This window comes from Bos indicus, chromosome 27, assembly GCF_029378745.1.
Source record: "Bos indicus isolate NIAB-ARS_2022 breed Sahiwal x Tharparkar chromosome 27, NIAB-ARS_B.indTharparkar_mat_pri_1.0, whole genome shotgun sequence".
Taxonomy (NCBI): domain Eukaryota; kingdom Metazoa; phylum Chordata; class Mammalia; order Artiodactyla; family Bovidae; genus Bos; species Bos indicus.
In genome coordinates, this window is record NC_091786.1 from 19,120,802 (window position 1) to 19,147,002 (window position 26,201).

The 26,201-nt window shown below is 39.6% G+C and overlaps 1 long non-coding RNA gene across 1 annotated transcript in view; it reads right to left on the reverse strand.

Annotated features, from left to right (window-relative positions):
* The window catches only part of LOC139180151 (uncharacterized), a 232,318-nt gene that overhangs the window by 97,748 nt on the left and 108,369 nt on the right, over positions 1 to 26,201 (reverse strand). The window lies entirely within an intron of this gene.

Genomic DNA, 26,201 nt, shown 5'->3' on the forward strand with positions numbered 1-26,201 from the left:
CAAATATTAAAAGCAGCAAGGGAAAAACAACAAATAACACACAAGGGAATTCCCATAAGGATAACAGCTGATCTTTCAATAGAAACTCTTCAAGCCAGGAGGGAATGGCAAGACATACTTAAAATGATGAAAGAAAATAACCTACAGCCCAGATTATTATACCCAGCAAGGATTTCATTCAAGTATGAAGGAGAAATCAAAAGCTTCTCAGACAAGAAAAAGCTGAGAGAATTCTGCACCACCAAACCAGCTCTCCAACAAATACTAAAGGATATTCTCTAGACAGGAAACACAAAAATGGTGTATAAATTTGAACCCAAAACAATAAAGTAAATGGCAACGGGATCATACTTATCAGTAATTACCTTAAACGTAAATGGGTTGAATGCCCCAACCAAAAGACAAAGACTGGCTGAATGGATACAAAAACAAGACCCCTACATATGTTGTCTACAGGAGACCCACCTCAAAACGGGACACATACAGACTGAAAGTGAAGGGCTGGAAAAAGATCTTCCATGCAAATAGGGACCAAAATAAAGCAGGAGTAGCAATACTCATATCAGATAAAATAGACTTTAAAACAAAGGCTGTGAAAAGAGACAAAGAAGGTCACTACATAATGATCAAAGGATCAATCCAAGAAGAAGATATAACAATTATAAATATATATGCACCCAACACAGGAGCACCGCAGTATGTAAGACAAATGCTAACAAGTATGAAAGTAGAAATGAACAATAACACAATAATAGTGGGAGACTTTAATACCCCACTCACACCTATGGATAGATCAATTAACAGAAAATTAACAAGGAAACACAAACTTTAAATGATACAATAGACCAGTTAGACCTAATTGATATCTATAGGACATTTCATCCCAAAACAATGAATTTCACCTTTTTCTCAAGTGCACATGGAACCTTCTCCAGGATAGATCACATCCTGGGCCATAAAGCTAGCCTTGGTAAATTCAAAAAAATAGAAATCATTCCAAGCATCTTTTCTGACCATAATGCAGTAAGATTAGATCTCAATTACAGGAGAAAAACGATTAAAAATTCCAACATATGGAGGCTGAACAACACGCTGCTGAATAACCAACAAATCACAGAAGAAATCAAAAAAGAAATCAAAATTTGCATAGAAACGAATGAAAATGAAAACACGACAACCCAAAACCTGTGGGACACAGTAAAAGCAGTCCTAAGGGGAAAGTTCATAGCAATACAGGCACACGTCAAGAAACAAGAAAAAAGTCAAATAAATAACCTAACTCTACACTTAAAGCAACTAGAAAAGGAAGAAATGAAGAACCCCAGGGTTAGTAGAAGGAAAGAAATCTTAAAACTTAGAGCAGAAATAAATGCAAAAGAAACAAAAGAGACCATAGCAAAAATCAACAAAGCCAAAAGCTGGTTCTTTGAAAGGATAAATAAAATTGACAAACCATTAGCCAGACTCATCAAGAAACAAAGGGAGAAAAATCAAATCAATAAAATTAGAAACAAAAATGGAGAGATCACAACAGACAATACAGAAATACAAAGGATCATAAGAGACTATTATCAACAATTATATGCCAATAAAATGGACAACGAGGAAGAAATGGACAAATTCTTAGAAAAGCACAACTTTCCAAAACTCGACCAGGAAGAAATAGAAAACCTTAACAGACCCATCACAAGCACGGAAATTGAAACTGTAATCAAAAATCTTCCAGCAAACAAAAGCCCAGGTCCAGATGGCTTCACAGCTGAATTCTACCAAAAATTTAGAGAAGAGCTAACACCTATCCTGCTCAAACTCTTCCAGAAAATTGCAGAGGAAGGTAAATTTCCAAACTCATTCTATGAAGCCACCATCACCCTAATACCAAAACCTGACAAAGATGCCACAAAAAAAGAAAACTACAGGCCAATATCACTGATGAACATAGATGCAAAAATCCTTAACAAAATTCTAGCAATCAGAATCCAACAACACATTAAAAAGATCATACACCATGACTAAGTGGGCTTTATCCCAGGGATGCAAGGATTCTTCAATATCCGCAAATCAATCAATGTAATACACCACATTAACAAATTGAAAAATAAAAACCATATGATTATCTCAATAGATGCAGAGAAAGCCTTTGACAAAATTCAACACCCATTTATGATAAAAACTCTCCAGAAAGCAGGAATAGAAGGAACATACCTCAACATAATAAAAGCTATATATGACAAACCCACAGCAAACATTATCCTCAATGGTGAAAAATTGAAAGCATTTCCTCTAAAGTCAGGAACAAGACAAGGGTGCCCACTTTCACCATTACTATTCAACATAGTTTTGGAAGTTTTGGCCACAGCAATCAGAGCAGAAAAAGAAATAAAAGGAATCCAAATTGGAAAAGAAGAAGTAAAACTCTCACTATTTGCAGATGACATGATCCTCTACATAGAAAACCCTAAAGATTCCACCAGAAAATTACTAGAACTAATCAATGATTATAGTAAAGTTGCAGGATATAAAATCAACACACAGAAATCCCTTGCATTCCTATACACTAATAATGAGAAAACAGAAAGAGAAATTAAGGAAACAATTCCATTCACCATTGCAACGAAAAGAATAAAATACTTAGGAATATATCTACCTAAAGAAACTAAAGACCTATATACAGAAAACTATAAAACACTGGTGAAAGAAATCAAAGAGGACGCTAATAGATGGAGAAATATACCATGTTCATGGATTGGAAAAATTAATATAGTGAAAATGAGTATACTACCCAAAGCAATTTATAGATTCAATGCAATCCCTATCAAGCTACCAACGGTATTCTTCACAGAGCTAGAACAAATAATTTCACAATTTGTATGGAAATACAAAAAACCTCGAATAGCCAAAGCAATCTTGAGAAAGAAAAATGGAACTGGAGGAATCAACCTACCTGACTTCAGGCTCTACTACAAAGCCACAGTTATCAAGACAGTATGGTACTGGCACAAAGACAGAAATATAGATCAATGGAACAAAATAGAAAGCCCAGAGATAAATCCACGCACATATGGACACCTTATCTTTGACAAAGGAGGCAAGAATATACAATGGATTAAAGACAATCTCTTTAACAAGTGGTGCTGGGAAATCTGGTCAACCACTTGTAAAAGAATGAAACTAGAACACTTTCTAACACCATATACAAAAATAAACTCAAAATGGATTAAAGATCTCAACGTAAGACCAGAAACTATAAAACTCCTAGGGGAGAACATAGGCAAAACACTCTCTGACATACATCACAGCAGGATCCTCTATGACCCACCTCCCAGAATATTGGAAATAAAAGCAAAAATAAACAAATGGGACCTAATTAAACTTAAAAGCTTCTGCACATCAAAGGAAACTATTAGCAAGGTGAAAAGACAGCCTTCAGAATGGGAGAAAATAATAGCAAATGAAGCAACCGACAAACAACTAATCTCAAAAATATACAAGCAACTCCTACAGCTCAACTCCAGAAAAATAAATGGCCCAATCAAAAAATGGGCCAAAGATCTAAATAGACATTTCTCCAAAGAAGACATACAGATGGCTAACAAACACATGAAAAGATGCTCAACATCACTCATTATCAGAGAAATGCAAATCAAAACCACTATGAGGTACCATTTCACACCAGTCAGAATGGCTGCGATCCAAAAGTCTACAAATAATAAATGCTGGAGAGGGTGTGGAGACAAGGGAACCCTCTTACACTGTTGGTGGGAATGCAAACTAGTACAGCCACTATGGAGAACAGTGTGGAGATTCCTTAAAATACTGGAAATAGAACTGCCTTATGATCCAGCAATCCCACTGCTGGGCATACACACTGAGGAAACCAGAAGGGAAAGAGACACGTGTACCCCAATGTTCATCGCAGCACTGTTTATAATAGCCAGGACATGGAAGCAACCTAGATGTCCATCAGCAGATGAATGGATAAGAAAGCTGTGGTACATATACACAATGGAGTATTACTCAGCCATTAACAAGAATACATTTGAATCAGTTCTAATGAGGTGGATGAAACTGGACCCTATTATACAGAGTGAAGTAAGCCAGAAGGAAAAACACCAATACAGTATACTAATGCATATATATGGAATTTAGAAAGATGGTAACGATAACCCTGTATACGAGACAGCAAAAGAGACACTGATGTATAGAACAGTCTTTTGGACTCTGTGGGAGAGGGAGAGGGTGGGAAGATTTGGGAGAATGGCATTGAAACATGTAAAATATCATGTATGAAACAAGATGCCAGTCCAGGTTCGATGCACGATACTGGATGCTTGGGGCTGGTGCACTGGGACGACCCAGAGGGATGGTATGGGGAGGGAGGAGGGAGGAGGGTTCAGGATGGGGAACACATGTATACCTGTGGTGGATTCATTTTGATATTTGGCAAAACTAATACAATTATGTAAAGTTTAAAAATAAAACAAAATTAATTTTAAAAAATTTTAAAAAATTTAAAAAAAAATGGAGAGATAAAATGTCAGACAAACCAAAACTTAGAGAATTCTCTGCCCACAGATTTACACTATAAGGATATTAAAAAGAGTTTTCTAGAAAAAGGAAAACTATATCAGAAACTTGGGTTTATACAAAGCCATGAAGAGTGTTAGAAATGCAATAAACAAATATTGGATGCAAACACCTGCCCCAATCATCCCTAAATTGGCCATTTCCTTTTGGACACTAAGCAGCCTTAAAGGATGTACAGGGAAAAGATCAGTCCAACACCCAGGTTGGGACTGCAGAAAAAGTGCACTAGTCCTATTGAGGCCAACTGCATCACACAACTCTAAATGCTCTTACAATAGTGCATGGAAGATTCAGGTTGAAGAAATTCAGACTTGAAAGTGTTGATAAGTAAGTACATTAGTTGTTGGGGCTACGGCTGCAACTAAAGAAATCTAGACTCTACCCAAGGACTCGAGCAACATTCCTCTGTCTGAAACAACAGAATAATAGACAAACAAGAAAGGAAAAATTTCTATGAGAGGCGGAATTCATTTGAGGAATCTCAAACAACTTACAGAAACAAGAAATGAAAAAAAGAGAAAGTAATGGACTTCACAATGGCAGCAGTTTCACTGTGTTAGCTTTTACAAGTGGCAGAAAACTTAGGCGTCTAATAGATTCATTTGGATCACACATCGTTTGGATTCTGTTGATGTCTAGCAAGCTTGAGGGGACAACATGGCTATGGCAGCCATGATCAGTGCTCACCAACATCTAGTCCTCTTCTTTCTGGGCACACGGAAGACTGTCCCTCCAAGATCCCTGCAGTCACACACAGCCACATGAAAACTTCCAGCCAGTGAAATGAGAGCAGACATGCTATATTTGTCACTTTCAGCCTGAAGCCATGAAAAACCTCTACACAACGCTAAGATTCTCTTTTCATCCAAGAACATGGAGGTCTTACATGGACTTCACAGACAAAAAGATTAAAGTGGTCTGAATTGCTGAGTCATCATGCGGATGACAGCTGCCTTGGAAAGTTGCCCAGTACCACAGAGGATTCATATAAATTTTTGTGTGCCAAGTAACTGAAAAAAAAAAAAAAAAAAAAAACCACCAAAAATTGACAACTTTCTAAAGCCTTCTTTTAGCTAAAGTCTCTTCACATTTTCAGAATATCTTCTCAGACACAAAAGCGGAAAAAAATCAGAAGGCAAAAATCAAAAAGAACAAAATGACCTTTAGGGAAAACATTTTAAAATTTTTGTTCAGTTGTTTTTACTTCAAATATGTCAGCAAGCATGAGGCCATCTCTGGTTCTGCTACAACTGGCATTGATCATGCTCATGACTGTAGTCATGATACCATGACCAATCTGTGCATCCTCACTTATTCTCCTGTGTCAGAGGACATGATAATGAAAAGCAAAGTCCCCGACGTGATGAAAATTTCTCCATTTCACAACCAGTTGAAAATGTTGTGGGCCCACTGCCAGATAGCGTTTTTATGCTGGATGTTTTTCTCAGCACCCTAAATTAACCAACTAGAATTCCCTTTTAAGTGCCAACCTATTTGGTCTTTCAAAATGCAGAGGTTTTCTTTTTTTGTTTGAAGATCTGCCTCTCATCATGGAGATGGAACAATGCATTCTTGACTTCTTGTGAAAAGTAGACTCTATGGGTGCAACAAGCTCAGAGGAAAGTAAAGACAGATCCCAGAGCACTGTGTCAGGCAGAGTATACCGACACTGCTCATAGATCAAGGCAGGTTTTCAGAGCACTGATTGTCACCTCATGAAACTCTCCATGGTAATAGCCTGGCCAGCCTCATAAAGAATTCTTCAGGGTAAAATAGATCAAGAGAGAAAGAGCTATTCTAAATTAATTACTGAACTAACTAAATCTATTGATAAAGAAGAGCACCATGGTCTAGGAGCATATTTGGCACAAGGTTTCAAAACTGAAGAAATACGTACTCTTCTGATGTTTCTCAAATTCTTGCTTGGGAAAATACAATGCTCAAAGACCATCTTAATTATAAAATACCCCCAATTAAAAAGCAAGACAGAAGTATAATACTATAAAACACTCATTCCAAAAAGGTTAAGTGGTGTAAGGGAGGTTTTCATTTATTTATTTTAAAAAAACTTTAATTGCACACCTATTATATGCCAGGTTTTGAACTGACTTATTAATAATTTATGCAGTGGGTTATATTTGGGGATAGCAGTATTTTGTCCTCCCTGCACTTTTCCTCTTCCCAGGTCGCTACTGCTAAGTCATGTCAGTCGTGTCCCACTCTGTGCAACCCCATAGACGGCAGCCCACCAGGCTCCCCGTCCCCGGGATTCTCCAGGCAAGAACACTGGAGCGGGTTGCCATTTCCTTGTCCAATGCATGAAAGTGAAAAGTGAAAGTGAAGTGTAGCAGAGTGATTATTCCATAGGAAGTGGGCGGTGGAGTCAGGCTGCTGCTGCACTTTCACCAATATGAGACTCCAGCAAATTAACTTAATCTCTTTGTATGTAAATTTCCTCATCTATATGAGTGACAATGACAGAGTTAATATATGTAAAGTGTTTAGAACAGTGTCTGTAAGATAATTGTTTGTTCAGTCTCTAAGTCATGTCCAGCTGTTTGTGACCCCATGAACTGCAGCACACCAGGCTTCCCTGTCCTTTACTATCTCCAGGAGTTTGCTCAAACTCATATTCATTGAGTCGGTGATACCATCCAACCATCTCATGTTCTGCCACCCCCTTCTCCTTTTGCCTTCAGTCTTTCCCAGCATCTCCTCAAAATTCATATGTCAAAATCCTAAACCGAAATGTGATGGTATCAGGAGGCAGGCATTTGGGGGTTTGATTAGATCATGAGGGTGGAGCCCTACAAATGGGATTACTATCCTTAGAGACCTCAGAAAGATGCCTTGCCTTTCCTGAGGTGAAGACATGGCGAGAAGAGGGTCATCTGTGAAGAAGGAAACAGACCCTTGCCAGATTCTGGCTCTGCTGGCACCTTGGTCTTGGACTTCCCAGCCTCCAGAACTGTGAGAAAGAAATGTTGTTTAAACCACTTGGTCTATGGTATTTTGTTGCAGCCGCCTGAATGATCTAGCTTCATTTCCTGTAAAGGAAGCCTCTTCACCTTCCAATACTGTGCTAGAGCTGGCCTGCACTGCCTGGGGACAGCAGATTATGTTCATCTTTTCCAAGCTCTGTTCAGTCATGAGATGCTGGTAGCTTGAAAGTGGCTGTATTTGTTTACACCTCAGACATTCAGCAAATGCTGCAAATTAGAACTTTGTGTTTTTCTGAAGAGTTGGGTTACCAGCATGACACCGAAGCTAAAGCTCCAATACTTTGGCCACCTGATATGAAGCACTGACTCACTGAAAAAGACCTTAATGCTTGGAAAGATTGAGGATAGGAGGAAAAGGGGGCGGCAGAGAATGAGATGGTTAGATGACATCACCTACTCAATGGATATGAGTTTGAGCAAACTCCTGGAGGTAGTGAAGGACAGGGAAGCCTGGTGTGCTGGGGTCCATCAGATCACAAAAAGTCGGACACAACTTAGTGACTGAACAACAAATTTATCAGCACACAACTGTCTTTGCTCAAATTTAGAGACAGAATTTCCCAACTTCCCTGTCTCTGGAGGCTCTTTAATGCAGACCATACCTGGGTCTCTTGCTTAGGAAGAAAGGTTGGGTAATATCCTCCTAAATTAGTCTCTCATGTAATTTCAGTGGCCTCTCCACAATGCTGCCAGTTATCTTTCTAAAACACAAATCTCATCTACTCTGCAAAGTTTGAACTTTTAACATGATATTCAGAATCCTTTACCCTGGCCCCAAGTTTTCCGCTATAATCTTAATCTATACTTATACAGTTTTTTTCCCTCCATTTTCTCCCAGGTCCCAAATATCCTAGACCACTTATTATTCCCCAGAGATTTTATGTATATTCAGGCCTCCATGCCTTGATCTGTACTGCCTCAATCTAGCCTGGACTGTCCTTGACTAGCTTGGGTGTGACCTCTTCTCTGAAGTCTCTCTTGTGACTGTGGGCAAAATGACCCTTGAGGGTCTCTTCTTTTATGCCTCTACTAAAACACTATCGGGTCTTCCCTGATGATCCAATGGTTAAGAATCCACCTGCCAATGCAGGGGACATGAGTTTGATCCCTGGTCCAGGAAGAATCCACATGCGTTTGATCCCTGGTCCAGAAGAATCCACATGCTGCAGAGCAACTAAGCCCAAGCCTCAAACTACTGAAGCTCACACACTCTGGAGCCCATGCTACACAACAAGAGAAAGTGCCACAACGATTAGCCCACACACTGCAACAAAGAGTAGCCCAACTAGAGAAAACCCCCACTCAGTAACAAAGACCCAACAGAGCCCAAAGTTAATTAATTTTTTAAAAAGAACACCAGCACTGTAGATTTCAGGTGGCCGTATTTATATATTAGCTTCCCTGATAGATTTTGTGTTCCCAACACAGGACAATGATGTGACTTTATCTGTGCTAGACCAAGACAGTATGCAGCACTATACTGTGGCTCCAAATACATTTTTAAATGAATTAGTGAAGATCTGAAGGTCACTGAGGGACAGGACCGAGAACAAAAGCTCATCCTCCTGTTTCCTTCCTGAACAATTCAGTCAAAAAGCCAGGGCAGGAAAGAAGTCTCTGCCACTGACAGAGGGTTGGGATGGAACCAAAGCAGCCCAGAGGAGGGTGCCAGAGTGTGAGCAGGGGAAGGAGGGCATCCAAGAGGTGGGGCAGGAGGGAAACCCGATGAAGGTGCCGGCTCCCACGTGGGGTGAAAAGGGCATCCTCATAGAGACATGTTAAAAGACAAAAAAATGTCATCTTAAAGGGGCACCCAGTAGTAAAAGCAAGGAAAAAATGAAACATCAAACAAATGATACTAACAGATGATAACCAGTTGAATAAAGTAGAAAACCATTAATCCATCCCAACATAAATAAATACATTGATTGAAGTCTGATTGGGAATGTGAAAGTTTCAAAGTCTCCAAGTACCTCACCACAAAGTACTCGCTATTTTAAAAAGAAAAATGAGTAACTTTAGTGAAGACTGGTAGATACTATCGTAATCAAGAGATCAATTTGTTATCAGTAATGTGAGAAATAGAAATTTGCACCATCTGATATGATGTAATGAGAAGAACAGTGTCACTTGTCTGGTATTTCTGCCAAAGATGCATATCTTGAATGTAATCATGGGGAATTATCAGATAAATCCAGACTGATGGGCATTCTACAGAATAACTGGTCTGTAATCTTCAAAAGTGTCAAGATGATGAAGGTCAAGAAAAGAATGAGAAACTTTTCCAGACTGAAGGAAACAAAAAATATATGACAGCTAAATATAACACAAGATTCTGAACTGAATCCTTCTGTTATACAGAAATATATTATCGGGACAATTAACAAACTTGAATGGCTTCTTCAAACTATACAGTAGTAATGTATCAATGTTAATTTTCTGATCTTGATAATTATATTAAGGATATGTACAAAACTGTTCTTATTTTTAGGAAATATACCAAACAGAATTCAAAAATGATCAGGAATCACATAAGTAATTTTCTCTCAAAAGGATTAGGAAAAGGTTCTTTGCATTATGCTTATAACTTTTCTGTAAATTTTAGAATGAAAACCATACAAAGTGTGTGTGTATGTATGATAATCCTAGACAGCGTATTATTAAAAAGCAGAGACATCATTTTGCCAACAAAAGTCTGTATCGTCAAAGCTATGGTTTCTCCAGTAGTCATGTATGGATGTGAGAGTTGAAAGATAAAGAAGGTTGAGCGCCAAAGAATTGATGCTTTTGAATTGTGGTGCTGGAGAAGACTCTTGAGGGTTCCTTGGACTGCAAGGAAATCAAATCAGTCAATCCTAAATAAATCAACCCTGAATATTCATCGGAAGGACTGATGCTGAGGCTGAAGCTCTAATACTTTGGCCACCTGATGAGAAGAGCCAACTCATTGGAAAAGACTCTGATGCTGGGAAAGATAGATGGCAAAACGAGAAGAAGCCACTGCAGTGAGAAGCCCACACACCACAGTGAAGAGTAGCTCCTGCTCACCACAACTAGAAATAAAGGCCCAGCGCTTTTATAATTTATACATATATAAATTCCTTTTCAAACTGATAATTAATTTGTCATTGCTAAAGAACTAGCCAGCCGCATTTGGTTCTATCTACACACTATTTGTATCAAGCATCAGAAATAATACCTGTTGATTTTCTTTCTTTTTATTTTAGTAGCTATATATATTTTTTGGAAGACTATCAATGCTGTAAAAAAAATTAAACATACTTTTTATTTAATAACCATCGTATTTTTTAAAAGCTATGAGTGTGAGTGTTGAATTTTTTCTTAGGAAGAGAAGGAATTGTGTTTTGGTTTTGTTTCAGTGCTATTTTTTAACATTAATGTTAACAGAAAAACATAATTTCTTTAAACGTCTTATTCTTTCTAGATCTTCATTTGGTTTCTGTGTTCTTGTGAACAACTGATAAAATTGGTTTAGTCACTCTTGGCTTCTGGTATTTTGAAATTGAAATGGAATATATCAAAGCAGTCAACCATAAACATACACATTCACCCTCAGAGGAATCAATGTGGCTAAAAGGTTATCAGACATCATGCAAGAACAGACTAAATTCACCAACTCTTTTGCCCAGTTGGTCAAGTTCCTAGGAATCAACATGGCCACCTCTGCTTTAATTGCTCTATTTCCTTGATTCTAAGATCATCTTTTTCATATTTTAACATTTCTGAAATAAAGGTTAATTTTGCAATCTAAGTCAAAAGAAATTTCCCATGTGCAAGTTACTGTTGCAACTAGTGTTACAACTTGTTATCACCTAAATGCATGTACATGCTAAGTCGCTTCAGTCATGTCCAACTCTTTGAGATCCTATGGACTGTAGCCCACCAGGCTCCTCTGTCCACGGGAGTCTCTAGGCAAGAATACTGGAGGGGGTTGCCATGCCCTCCTCCAGGAGATCTTCATGACCCAGGGATCGAACCTATGTCTCTCACATCTCCTATACTGGCAGATGCATTTTTACCACTAGCACCACCAGGGAAGCCCATCGCCTATAAGAATGTAGCCAAATCTCTTGGGAAAGATAACAGAGTTTTCAGAGCTAGGAAACATTATTGTGAATCCACAAAGGATCCTCTCTTCGGTTCCAAATATCTACCTATCAGAAGTGTCAGGTTATCTACCTTCCAGAGATTATTAATCAAATAAGGAAAAAGTGAAACAACATATGTTCATTTAAACATAGTATACTTCAATATGTCTCCAAGGTATAGTAGCCAGAAACTCTCTCCAAGTACTAAGAAGATACAGAGCAGGAATATGGGTTAGAGAAAGCCATACATTATCATGATATTATGCATCACTGCAGATACTAAAAATGATTCAGGAGAAACCCTAGACTTTGAATGTGACAAAGGTTTAGAGCCAAACTTCAGAATATTAAATAAATTTGCATAAATAAATATATGCTATTGTCAGTTTTTTTAATTGTCGGCTATTAATACATTTTTCATCTATGAAAGCTGTTTATCTTATAAATGTTAGTGTCATGGGATTTTAAAATAATAAAGACACCAGTTCCATAAAACAATTTCCACTGATATGGTGACTACCACTGTTGATAATTCTTTGCTTTTAAAAGCTGAGTAACATGCACAATAATTGAGAAATATAGGATCTAAACTTCTAATTTCTTTATAATTCTCGAATTAGATACTTAAATCTTCACAGTTAAACCTAGCTGAAACATTTTCTGGGAGGCAATGTGCCTGAGAACATGGGATTGTGCAAACAGCTTAGTGCAATCATATGACGTATGTGTTTCAGTTGACAATTAGCCTTTTACTTCCTGACTGTTCTTGTCCACTTGTGGTGGTAAAGGACCACATCAGGTACAAGATCTAATAATGTTCTTGACACATAGCCACCACTTAATACTTACTGATTAACCGAATCAACAAATTCACTGAGTTCAATCAGTCCGTCCACATAGAAAAAATTATATAGTGACGCCTAAGAAAGTTAATGCTATCTCTACCTACACTGCTCCTAACTTGAAAGCTTTCCAAGTTCCATTTTCATTCTATTTATGTGACCTTTAAATGCCTTTCTAACCACAGGACTGCTTGAAGTTCTGAAAAAAAATGCATCTTACAGATCATACTGACCTACAAAAGAAGCTTGTTGGTTAGACACTTTTATTATTAAAATAACAAAACACATCTGTTTTGAAGGCTCAGCTATAAACCTTTTTTTTTTAGATTATATTTCATTATGTTGTTTTGATTAGAACTCTGTTTTACTACACCCTAGGGTGCGGCATGAAGAGTTAGACTGAAATAAAATTCTGATTCATGGACTAATGAAAGTCTTGATACTTCACTTCCAACATGACCTTTATCTTCACCCGGGCATTTCTCATTCAAGGAGCTAAAGGTCGTACATGGCTCAAGAAATCTATGCTCTCCCTCTCTTCCACCTTTTGGATGTCAATGTTTATAAATGAACAGCAGATGGATACAAATAAATACTAACTAGACCCAAAAGGGGTCATCTTTGCCCTCTCCAACTTGGCCCTGTCTTCCTCAACAGTGAAGGTGCCCAGTATCAGCAGATACTCACCATGTTCCAGTCACATGCTTTTCTACATTTTTTTACTTCCTCCCAATAAATGTGACAGGCAATCAAATCTAATGAAAGATTTTGACCTTTATTCACTCTTGTTGATAAAATTTGTACTAGTCTGAAAAAAAAAATTGGTTTTGGCCATGTGAACATGGGATACAAATGCAAATTTCTTCTCTTAAAAAAAAGACTCCATCTGACTCAAGTCCACAGGGTGCTTTGAATGCAACACAACTGAAGTGACTTAGCAGCAGCAGCAAGACCCATAGAGAACTCTTAGGTGTTGCCTTCATAGTAAAATCATGAAAATCAATAAGCATTAAGAAACAACGGAACTCTCCTGGTGGTATAGTGGATAGGAATATGCCTGCCAAGGTAGGGAACAGGGGTTCAATCCCTGGTCCTGGAAGATTCCACCAGAGCAACTAAACCCACGAGCCAGAACTACTGAAGTCCACGCACCTAGAGCCTGTGCTCTGCAACAAGGGAAGCCACTGCAATGAGAAGCCCACGGACCACAAGGAAAAGCCCCTGCTCACCACAGCTAGAGAAAGCCCGTGTGCAGCACCAGTGACCAGCACTGCCAAACAATTAATTAATTTTTTTTAATCTGTAAGGAAAAAAAAAGAAACAATGAACCACCAAAGTACTATATTAAATTAAGAGGTGAAGAGAGTACAAGATGTGGAATCAGAAATTCTGTTCCTGAACTTCAGCACTGATTTCAGTTCAAGTTAACTGTGACTTTTGGCAAAACATTGACTTCATTCACAAAGTAGAGAAAATGTAGTTATACCTAATAATAAGAAAAAGGATAGCAAGAACATATTATAGTTACCTCACAGGATTATTTGGGAAATCAAAGTAGAAAATAATGTTAGTGCAATAATTTTAAATAAAAAGTATTATATAAATGTTACTATTTATCATGGTAATACTAAATAATAAATAAGAAGGCATCATGTTGGCCAACCCTACAAATATAGTGTTTCTTGTAAGAATTCTGCATACCAGGAAACTCCCCATGATACAATCCCCAGTGTCCCAATCACAGGATTATATTTCAGGGAATATATACAGTCTAAGACATTCCCCTTAATAGCAAATTCATCATTCTAGGAGGCAGAGGCACACGGTCCAATATAGTCCTGTACACCATAATTAGGTAACTTGAAACTGACCTATATCTAGTGCCATTATTTTGCTGGATTCTTTTAGAATTGTCCCTAGTTTACTGTAAATTTTTAAATATGGGTTGAAGATAATATGTACCACACATGACTTCTGGGAAATGTAAACCAACAATGTGGTTCACTGGCAATGAAGTCTGTTTGGATCACCTCCAAGGACCCAAAGGCAGATAAGCAGAGGGGTGGGATGGAGAGAGATGGGAGGCAGCTTCAAGAGACAGGGGCCGTATGTATACCTGTGGCTGATTCATGTTGACGTAAGGCAGAAACCAGAACAATATTGTAAGGCAATCATCCTCCAATAAAAATTGTTAAAAAAAAAAAAACAAAAAACTAAGTACCGTAAGAAAAGACTAAATACGAGGGTTACCTGGTGAAATTGTGAACTCCTGGTCCCTGGAAGTGTTCAAGCACAAACAAAATGACCCTCTAAAAGAAATATCACAGTCCCCCCCAAAAACAAAAGAAATATTACAGTCTCATTTTGGTAAGATATTGGCCTATATAATTTAAGGCCTTCAAAGTCAGTCTCTATGACTCAGCAACTAAAAAGTAAACAGTACTCATGTAAGCTTAACTAAAAGATATTCCAAGATTCATTCTCTCAGATCATGTCTATTGCCATTTCCATAATCAGAATGTAATTTCTGTGTAAATATTTCCAAAATATAATCATTTAAAATTTCCATATACAACATTAAAAAATATATAGGATGCAATTATTTTCATTGACTGCTAATTTAAATACACTGGAGGGAAATTAGGAGCTTTAAAAAGTAATCATCTCCTTTGGGTCAGTAACTTCAGTAATTCTTCTAGGAATTTATCTAAGAAATATTCAAAGATGTACACAAAGGTTTATATGTAAGGATAACTCTTTGTTATACACTTGAAACACTGCCAGTCAACTATACTTCAATAAAACTTTTACTAGAAAATGAATTTAAACAACAAAAAAATATAATCAGAGTTATTTACACCAGTTAAAAATTTTAAATAGCTTCCAATTTATGTGTATATTCACATGATGCCATATTCTGTAGTCCACTAAAAATCATACTTTACTAATCAAATTTTAAAAACAAGTTTAAAATCAATATGGACCATGTGATCTCAGCTTTGTTTTATATAAATAAATATGACAATATTTCTCTTTTTTCTTTGTTTATATACAAACACACATCACCAAGGCCAAAAGAAATATATCAGAATATCAGTGGTGCTAGCTAGTTCTGGGTAACAGAATTATTAATGATTTTTATTTTCTTCCTCACATTTTCTAGAATTTACTAATTTTTCAGCAATGAAATAATATTATGTAGTCAGGAAAATAATAAATGATATATTTCTTTTAAAATGTCCCAAATAAGTCCTTCTGAAGTCTATGGTCACCACTTAATTCAACAAACATGTTTTGATGATTAAGTTGGGTTCCTGTTTGGAAGTGTTCTTATTCTGTACAAATGATTACCATCAAAATATGGTAGGATTGATGAAGAGTAAAAAGAACTTTATTAAGTACTTTGATTAAATACTTAATTAGGTATAATTATTGCTAATGACTGAATTGCTTAATTTTGCTTAATAGTGCATACAAATGTTTAATTTGTACACACTGTTTAAAGATTTATAATGTGTGACTTTTCTCATTTTTTAGTTTAAATTTATTTATTTTAATTGGAGGCTAATTACTTTACAATATTGTATTGGTTTTGCCATACATCAACATGAATCCGCCACGGGTGTACACGTGTTCCCCATCCTGAACCCCCCTCCTACCTCCCTCCCTGTACCATCCCTCTGGGTCATCCCAGTGCACCAGCCCCAAGCATCCTGTATCCTGCATCAAACCTGGACTGGCGATTCGTTTCTTATATGATATTATACATGTTTCAGTGCCATTCTCCCAAATCATCCCACCCTCTCCCTCTCCCACAGAGTCCAAAAGACTTTTCATACTGTTCATGGAAAACAGTTTGCTCCTTGGATGAAAAGCTATGACAAAACTAGATAGTGTATTAAAAAGCAGAGACATTACCAACAAAGGTCTGTATAGTCAAAGCTATGGCTTTTCTAGTAGTCATGTATGGATGTGAGAATTGGACCATAAAGAAGGCTGAGTGCCAAAAAATTGATGCTTTCAAACTGTGGTGTTGGAGAAGACTCTTGAGAGTCCCTTGGACAGCAAGATCAAACCAGTCAACCCTAAAGGAAATCAGTCCTGAATACTCATTGAAAGGACTGATGTTGAAGCTGAAACTCCAATACTTTGGCCACCTGATGCAAAGAGCTGACTGACTGGAAAAGACCCTGGTGCTGGGGAAGATTGAAGGCAGGAGGAGAAAGCAATAGAAGATGAGATGCTTGGATGGCGCCACCAACTCAATGGACACGAGTTTGAGCCAGCTCTGGGAGGTAGTGAAGGACAGGGAAGTCTGCGTGCTGCAGTTCATAGGGTTGCAAAGAGTCTGACACTACTGAGCAACTGAACAATATGTGACTTAAAAGGACACATGATGCATTGTTTCCCACTGTATTCGATGCCTTGCACATAACAGATACTCAATATTTCTTAAGGAAAGAATGAGGAATGGGAGGAAGGAAGAAAGAAAGAAATGTGGTGTTTCTTATTAAAATGGACATAATTCCCTCTTACACCATTTCTATGAAAAACTTAGATTTGACTTTCATCATTTCAGTTTAGGTCATGTTTTTCCAGAATATAACCCATGGGACAAGACAGAAGCAGAAACTGAAATGGTTTTCCAAGGCCTCAGAGTGAAGCAGTGACAGAAGCAGTCTGTGGATATTATCTCAGACACACCTTGGCTCTACTAGATTTCCATGAAGAAGCCTATGTTAGATTTGGGAACAGAGACTATTGGTGGTATCCTGACTTTTCTCAGAACCACCTTGGGAAAAGAGAAGCACATCCTGAAGGATGTAGTTGAACTGTTAGTTCTAAGGCCTCCTGGCGGGGTGGCCCATTTCGTCCCATAGCCTGGCTTCTACATCTCTCCTGCCATGTTCCTGATCTCTGGGTGTCACTCGGCCTGCTGATAATAGCTGGTTATACAAGATTGGTAGTATGTTCTAGAGAACCAAAATACCAAATTACCCAGAGTTAGCAAATTTGTTTCAGACAATCATATGCAGAGTTGGACAGTATGAGGAAGTCAATCCGTGTTTTTAAAAAAAAATGTCCCAGCAAGTTCATAAACTTTTTTTTTTAAGTTAACAAATTAGGTGGGAATTTTTTAATATAAAAACAGAATGTCCCATAAAAATTCCATGACATTGCTGAAAAAAATGCCCTGTATTTTGTGGCATTGAAAGAAAGAAAGTGTCAAGTCGTGTCTAACTCTTGTGATTTCCATGAACTGTAGCCTGCCAGGCTCCTCTGTCCGTGGGATTCTTCAGGCAAGAATACTGGAGTGGGTTGCCATTTCCCTCTCCAGGGGATCTTCCTGACCCAGGAATTGAACCCAGGTCTCCCACATTGCAGGCAGATGCGTTTACCAACTGAGCTACACGGGGCCCATCATTGTTTAGGCCCAAGCGAAAAGTCACCAACAAATCTTAATGGAAATAAAAGACTAGTTTGAGTGATGGTTTGGGGGAAAATAAACACCAGCTGTCAACATATTCTTAGTATGAATACTGTCTTCAAGAGGCAAGATGTAACTTTAGAATGTGGTTCATTTTTTTTTTCAAGGCGAAAGGTTGGTTTCTATCAGAGCTGATAGTAGTTAATGGGATGGAGATAGCATAGAAAATGGGGAAAGCTGGCCTTCTGAATGCACCATTAAAAGTGAAAAGCTTCAGTGCTATACGCAATTGGTTTTGAAATCCTTATGACTGGAAGTCAGAAATGTTGGAAGTTAATATACCGTTCAGGGATGAAATGCACTTCTGATGTTCAGAGAGGATGTTTTCAAGGTGAAACCAAAGCCTATAAACAAAGAAAAAGCTAACATCAGCTGTCTTAGAAATCTTATCTATATAAATTCTTTATAGCTCAAAATGACAGAAAGCAAAGCCACATGTTGCTTGCTTCACTGCTGGTTGTGGCAGCTTTTAAATCCCTGCCTTCCTAGGAAGTGACCTCATAAGAAAATCTTATAACACTGTCATTTGGGGAAATCCTCACGACACGCGGGTTAATGCGCTTACACTGAAGGAGAGGTCTCCAAGAACGTTTAATAACCAGGATGTCCGGAGAGGCCTTGATGCTAGCTGGGTCACGGAAGGATTTCTCTTGGTGCACATCTGGGAAGTCTCGTGGCATATTCTGTAGCAGGCCACGTGGCTTAATAGCTAAAATATGGGGTTGAAAGTTACGAGAGTCTGGGGATCAGATAGCAACTGAGCTATTGACCGACGAGCTGACCCTAGACGAGTCATGACCTTGTGGTACTTCAGTCAGCTTAACTGTAAAACTGGGCACAAAGGCCAGACTTTACCAAAACCAGATGTTGTTCTCAGGTCTGCTCTTCAACTAATATCTTTTTTTTTCCATGTGGCTGTCAAGTCTCAATTTTTTTCATATATAGAAGGGCAAAGGTATTCCATAGGCTACTTTCCCAGTAAGACTTGGACAAGTGAGGTCCAAGAATGGGAGCCTGACTCAGTTCACACCCTAGTGCTCGCCTAGCTGACCAGGCTTATGTCCATCAGAGAAGTTACAACAATTTATACACTCGAGGTTTACAGTTCTAATTAGAATCACGTCTACATAGCCCTAAGAAAGGTCCTTCACACCACTTTTCTAAGTCGTGGGTCCATCACAGAGATAGGTGAAAGACACTGGCTTTCTCCTCTTAAATACAACAGAACATCTATTAAATGACTTTTCTTTTCTCCAAGCCCCTTCATTAACCAATGCTCTCCATTTGCTCTACAAAGCAAGCTGAGCAATGTTACTTCTGGCTGCAGAACACTCCTTACCTCCTGCTCTCTTCTCCTCCCATCCCAGGGGCTGTTTGGTTATCATGAGTCAGTTGAGTTTGTACCCAACCCCTTTATACTAGCTGTATTCTTAACTACCTAAATTAAGGAACTATTACTGAAATTGAGAGTGTAAAAAGATAATTTTTTTTCTGTAATAAAGTGAAGGTGATTGTTTTAGAATAGAGATGAGTCACATTTTTAAAATAGTCATCAGATTAGGTAAAACTTCATAAGGAATCTACCTTCAGGTTGCTCTGCAAGTCCCTGTAAGTTCTCACTGTATTTTAAAGAAATGAAAAATGACTTCCGGTGGCGCCTTCTGGAAGAAAGACAATCAGGATTCCAATCAGCCAACAAGAAATTTTTTTAAAAGTCCTTGGATCTGTATCAACAGATCAAACAAATATATGTGTGTGCTTTTTAAGTTAATATATGTGCATGCTGCTGTTGCTAAGTCGCTTCAGTCGTGTCTGACTCTGTGCGACCCCATAGACGGCAGCCCACCAGGCTCCCCCGTCCCTGGGATTCTCCAGGCAAGAACACTGGAGTGGGTTGACATTTCCTTCTCCATTGCATGAAAGTGAAAAGTGAAAGTGAAGTCACTCAGTACTGTCCGACTTTTAGCGACCCCATGGACTGCGGCCCACCAGGCTCCTCCATCCGTGGGATTTTCCAGGCAAGAGTGCTGGAGTGGGGCGCCATTATAAATACGTATACAGACTTCTATATACTTCCCTGGTGGCTCAGATGGTAAAGAATCCTCCTGCAATGTGGGAGACCTAGGTTCGATCCCTGGGTTGGGAAGATCTCCTGGAGAAGGAAATGGCAACCCACTCCAGTATCCTTGCCTGGAGAACCCCATGGACAGAGGAGCCTTGTGGGCTACAGTCCATGGGGTCGCAAAGAGCTGGACACAAATGAGTGACTAAGCACCGCACATGTATATAGACAGATGTACAAACACAACCACATACATCTTATATATCAAATGACTTCACACTAACTAATCAACAAATGATCCATCTTAATCTTGTCGTATAAGATCACTTCTGAAATATTTTACTGTTCTCCTAACTAGTATTTTCCAAAGCGGTGGAGGAGCAAGTCTGTGTTTTTTTACTTCCTTTCCCTTCAAGTGTCACAAACTGTCAGTGGTCCTTGAAGATCTCATCTGGACTATGGACTTAAGGTTTCATGCAGCAGAAGCACTCCCCACCAGCCCTCCCTGGAGCCAGATGGCAGGGAGACTTTCTGTGGGGCTCTAAGCCATGCAGAAGGCAGCCCTGCCATGGAGCGAAGCTTCATTTAATGCAACAGCTCTCCTCTGTTCAATACACACACTGTCCTGGCAAGTGAAAGCCAAGACCCAACCATGCCAGATCTCTGCTTCAGGGAAAGAAGCTACAGCCCACTCCAGCTGGACCCAGCCCTCATCATCTTCCCTCCATTGACTCAAAGCAATCAAAGGCCAACTGCCACATTCAAAACTGGGTGGTTGACTCTTCTATTCCTGACAAATGGAACCATATATTTCATTAGAAAGTACAATTGATTCCAAAATCCAAGAGTTATCCATCTGCACTCTCAACCGGAAATATAAACAAACAGATATCATGCATTTTACCAGTCTTTTGAAAACTGTTGACTGTTGGCTGCTGGAGGATAAATGCTCATTTTTTTGTCAATAGTGGAAAAAGATGACAAACACTATTTTTGTACCACAAAACTCAGCCTGGACCATTGTTGGAAAGAAAAGGATTGCCTCCCAACACTGGTGATTCTGTTGGAACTTCAAAGGCATGAAGTTAACATGAAAAGTTAACAGTCACTCCTTGCAGATAACCCAAGAGGAAGGAATACTCTGGACAACAGCAACAAAGAGGTGCTTGTGGGGTGAAACTACACAGTTCACAGGCTTTTACCACTGCTTCATGAAGAAGTCCTATAGAAACAGAGAGGAAGTAACCACAGGAGTGGTCCCATCAGATACCCTGATGCCCACTCCTAAGTGACATGACTGTACCACACAAAATTTGGAACCAAAGAGAAGACACTTATTTGGAAAACATTGACATTTACAAGTGGTTACATTTTTAGTGGCTCTTTGAGCATTTGATTGTATGCCAGCTGCCTTGAGCAGTTTGCTGCTCCATGGGGAATCTAGACCGAGGCAGCCAAAGGTATTGTAACATAAGCCACAGTGACATGATCACTGAGAACAGCAGCAACATGGGGTGATAGGAATAACTGTGCCTGAGAACCTCAAAATCCTCCTTGAAAGCAGCCCATTTGTTTTCCTGTAGACATAGTCATTGACTCCTTCCGGCTCGTCTCAGGGTGCCATTAGAGCCCAGATATTTCTTATGACATTAAGATTGTTTAACCAGCCCCTGGAGCTTTTGCCCAGCAGACATTGTCTCACAGTATGAAGCCATAAAACGGACTTCAGTCCTGTTCTTTACAGGGATGAATTGGGTTTGATAAATTTTTCTATGCTCTGTTTGAAACCAAGTACACCTTTTAAACTGTCTGGAAGTTTGATCTATTACAGATCTGAGCAGATTAAACTCTTTTGGCCCACAGTTTAAAAAAAAATTTTTAAAACTCTCCAGGACTGGAATCTAAATGTAGGAAAAGTAAGGACACTGCATAAACTGTATGGAAAGATTGAGGCCTCTGGGTATGAAGTCTCCACACAAATGGTTTCCTTATTCACCGTCCACCAGCCTGAAACTCTGAACGCACTGAGTCCTTCTGACATGGAATGCCATGACAGTAGGTTAGTCAATACACTGTTACAATTCACCTTATCCCAGGGAGCCAATTCTTTGTGGACCACATTTGCACATTTGAAAACCTCCAGGGATTGCTGGATAATAAACATCATTGCACACTGCATACACAGCTGTATATAGTTGAGCCATCTGATAAACTTCACAGCCTTGGTTTTCTCTCTACAACCACAACCAAAGGGCTTTAGATTGTCAGGGTCTTTCAAACTTTAGAATAAATGAGAATCACTTGGAGGGTTTAATATGCATGCAGATGTGGTAGATCTAGAATGAAACCCAGATCACACATGTTCAACAAATCCTCAAGGTCAGGGTGTCCCCAGTCTCTGGGGTCTAATGCCTGATGATCTGAGGTAGAGATGGTGTAAGAGAAATAGAAATAAAGTGCACATGGACTCAGAGAAGGCAATGGCACCCCACTCCAGTACTCTTGCCTGGAAAATCCCATGGATGGAGGAGCCTGGTAGGCTGCAGTCCATGAGGTCGCTAAGAGTCGGGCACGACTGAGCGACTTCACTTTCACTTTTCACTTTCATGCATTGGAGAAGGAAATGGCAACCCACTCCAGTGTTCTTGCCTGGAGAATCCCAGGGACAGGGGAGCCTGGTGGGCTGCCATCTATGGGGTCGCACAGAGTTGGACACGACTGAAGTGACTTAGCAGCAGCAGCAGCACACGGACTTGTCTGGTGACTCAGTGAGAAAGAATCCACCTGCCAATGCAGGAGACATGGGTTCAATCCCTGATCAGGGAAGATCACACATGCCACAGAGCAACTAAGCCCATGCACCACAACTATTGAGCCTGTGCTCTGGAGCCCGGGAGCCGCAAATACTGGGCCCACGTGCCACAGCTACTAAAGCCCAAACATCCTAGATCCACAACGAGAAGCCACCACAATGAGAAGCCCACATGCCGCAACTAGAGAGTAGCCCCTGCTCTCCCAAACTAGAGGAAAGCCTGCGCAGCAATGAAGACCCAGCATAGCCAGAAATAAATAAATAAAATAAAGAGCACAATAAATATAATGCACTTGAGTCATCCTAAAGCCATCTTCCCAACCCCTGGTCTGTGGAAAAAATTGTCTTCCATGAGACCAGGCCCTGGTGCCTAAGAGGTTGGGCACCACTGCTCCAGATGATTCTGACACTGATGGGCTATAAACCACACCTATTGAAACAGAGCTCAAGGTTCCCAGGAACAGCTGGGTTCCAAGCCTCCACCATTACTAGCCAGCCTCTAGTAAATGAAGCAACTAGCCCTCAAGCTCAGGAAATACCTCCCTGCACCAAAGTAAACAGAGTTGAGCTGACAAATTTCCCTGAAAAGCCCTTTTTATCAGCGGCATCAATATGATTATGACATTTCTTGAGCAACCTAGGCACATTTGCAAATGTTGCATGGCACTGTTTAAAATCTACTAAAATATAAAATACTTGGAGTCATTTAAAGTGTCAGAGTTTCTTAATTTATGGTAAATACCTCGCCCTTTATGTTTTATAAAATCCTTTCCATAGGGAAGAAGATGATTAGGGACCAAACTACTAGGGCACTGCCTGTTGCCAGTTACCGCGTTCTGTGCTCTATTACGTTGCCCTGGTTGGAGTTCTGTTGATTGCCTTGCGCTGTACTCGGTAACAAATTATATGTATACCATAAGACAGCCAGACTGATGTGAGCTCAGAAGGCACCTGTATGAAGCTTTTCAAAAGAACCGTAATAATTTTACTAGATGTGACAAACCTTATAAAAGTTAAATAATGTCACACTTTTTAAGCATTTCATTTAATACAACTGAGCACATGGAGGGCATTGAGGATGATATTTAATTTTTTCCATATGTGGATTTAATGCCACACAAAAGTTTCAGTCCCAGATTGCTAATTTTCCACCATGTGGTAGCCATTTAGCAGAATTTTTTTTTAAAACACTTACCAAATTACAGAGCAGGGTTTCAGAGACGGCAGCTATAAGTAGGCTTAGGGTACCTGGTGTCCCTCTGGCTTGGCCCTGGGCCTCATGAAGAAGCTGTAAATCTTGACAGTATTTTCTGTGACAGCGCTTGCTGGTTTTTATAGGAATGAAATGTGAATTTACGAAGCCACATGCTAATGTACTTCTAAAAGTAGACTTAATTGTTGTGAATTCTTCCAATTCTGATCATTTTTAGCCACCTATGTAAGTAAAAGGCCAGCACCTAAGATTTGGCCCTTTATAGAATGTCTATGGATTACCAACGCTTTCAAAGAAATGCTTACAGGCAATTTGAAAAAACTTAGCTGAACCAAGCCATCTTAGCTGCTTGTTGTTGAAAAGCGACCTCAGGTCAAACTAGAGGAAAAAACACTTCCCAATACCAACTAAAGTTTATCTTCTATGACCACAAACAGGGAACCGGGATATTCTAGAGCAGGAAAGGCCAAGGGTCTCTCTACTCATTCATTTTTGTCTTATTCTATAACAGCTTTGAGTAACTGAATCGACTTTGTGAAGAAATTCTTACAAAGAGGCAAAACCCCATGGGAGGGTGTGTGGGTCAGAAAGGGGAGAAACAAATCATGCAGTACTAGAGGCCCCCTCTAATGTGACAAACGCACATGAAGGTACCGGGAAAAGTTTAAAGCTCCAGCCAAATGTTAGCAATTACTATTAACCCAGTGAGACTGACCAGAAACCTGGAACCACTAGTCAGAGCCATACGTCTGGATCCTGTGGTCAGAAACAAAGACACTGCATTGTACACCTATCTGATGATTCATGTCTATCTGGCCCAGAAGAAAAACTGCCTTCAAAATCATCAGCTCCTGGGGAAACATATTTTATCTCCCAGAACCAATTACAGTTGATTCTCCTGAGTTCAGACGGTTTGGGACCAAATCTATTTCACACATAACTGAATACTATGGACATCTTACCCAGGAAAACTCAAAATATATACATGGGACTCTCCATGGAGCCTCATAACACAGCGTGGGCAACAGGCATAGCCATCCAATTTTCAGGCTTCCAAAATTAGTGGGAACTGCCATAAGAGGGAGTGGAGTGGGGGTGCCCAGTAAGATAAACTGCCTGCCAGGATTCTGGAATGATCTCTGCCCTCCCTCTGCCAAAGAGTGTGTAATGGAATCTTAAGTCATACATTTCTACTCAAGCAAAGAAAATGTAATATTTTCATTATCTATGACTAATTGAATCTTTCTCTCAAACCTCTATCATACTGGGGTACCATGGGGGAATTGCAGAGAAATGCTTTCAACTTGCCATTTAATGGTGACTCAATCTTACAGTTCAAATAGCAGCTCTCAGCAACTGACTCTGTCTTTGGGGGGTAAATATTCAGTCTTGAAAGTATCCACAATGGTGGCTTATGGAGAGGAGAATATGCAATTTAAGGAAGCAGCTTTGGGTCTGCATGGGTCCTTTATATCTTTGCTGATGTCTGCTGTAAAACTACCAGCCTGCCATGTTCCCTGGTCCCTTAACACAACTTCTTCCAAGACATGCCTGGAAAGACTGTGATTTATTCTCTTTTCTTGATCAATGCTGATTCTTCCCCTCATCCCTTCGTTCTCATCCATGGTCACCATCTGTCTCCTAAAGAACTGTTTACTCTATGGCCTTTGCAGTAGGGTCACCCCTGCTTTCGTTAGGGACCCCTGGAAGCAAGGCCCTGGCTATCAACAGAGCTGGTGATCATCTACTTTCCCCTTATGGCCAAGTGTGTGTCATTTGCTCAGTCATGTCTGATTCTTTGCAACCCCATGGACTGTAGCCCACCAGGCTCCTCTGTCCACGGAATTCTCCAGGCAAGGATACTGGAGTGGGTTGCCATTTCCTACTCCAGGGGAACTTCCTGACCCAGAGATCAAACGTGGGTCTCCTAAATTTCAGGCAGAGTCTTTACCATCTGAGCCACCAGGGAAGACTTGAAGTGAAAGTGTTAGTCGCTCTATAGTGTCCATTTCTTTACGATCCCATGGACTGTAGCCTGCCAGGCTTCTCTGTCCATGGGATTCTCCAGACAAGCATACTGGAGTAG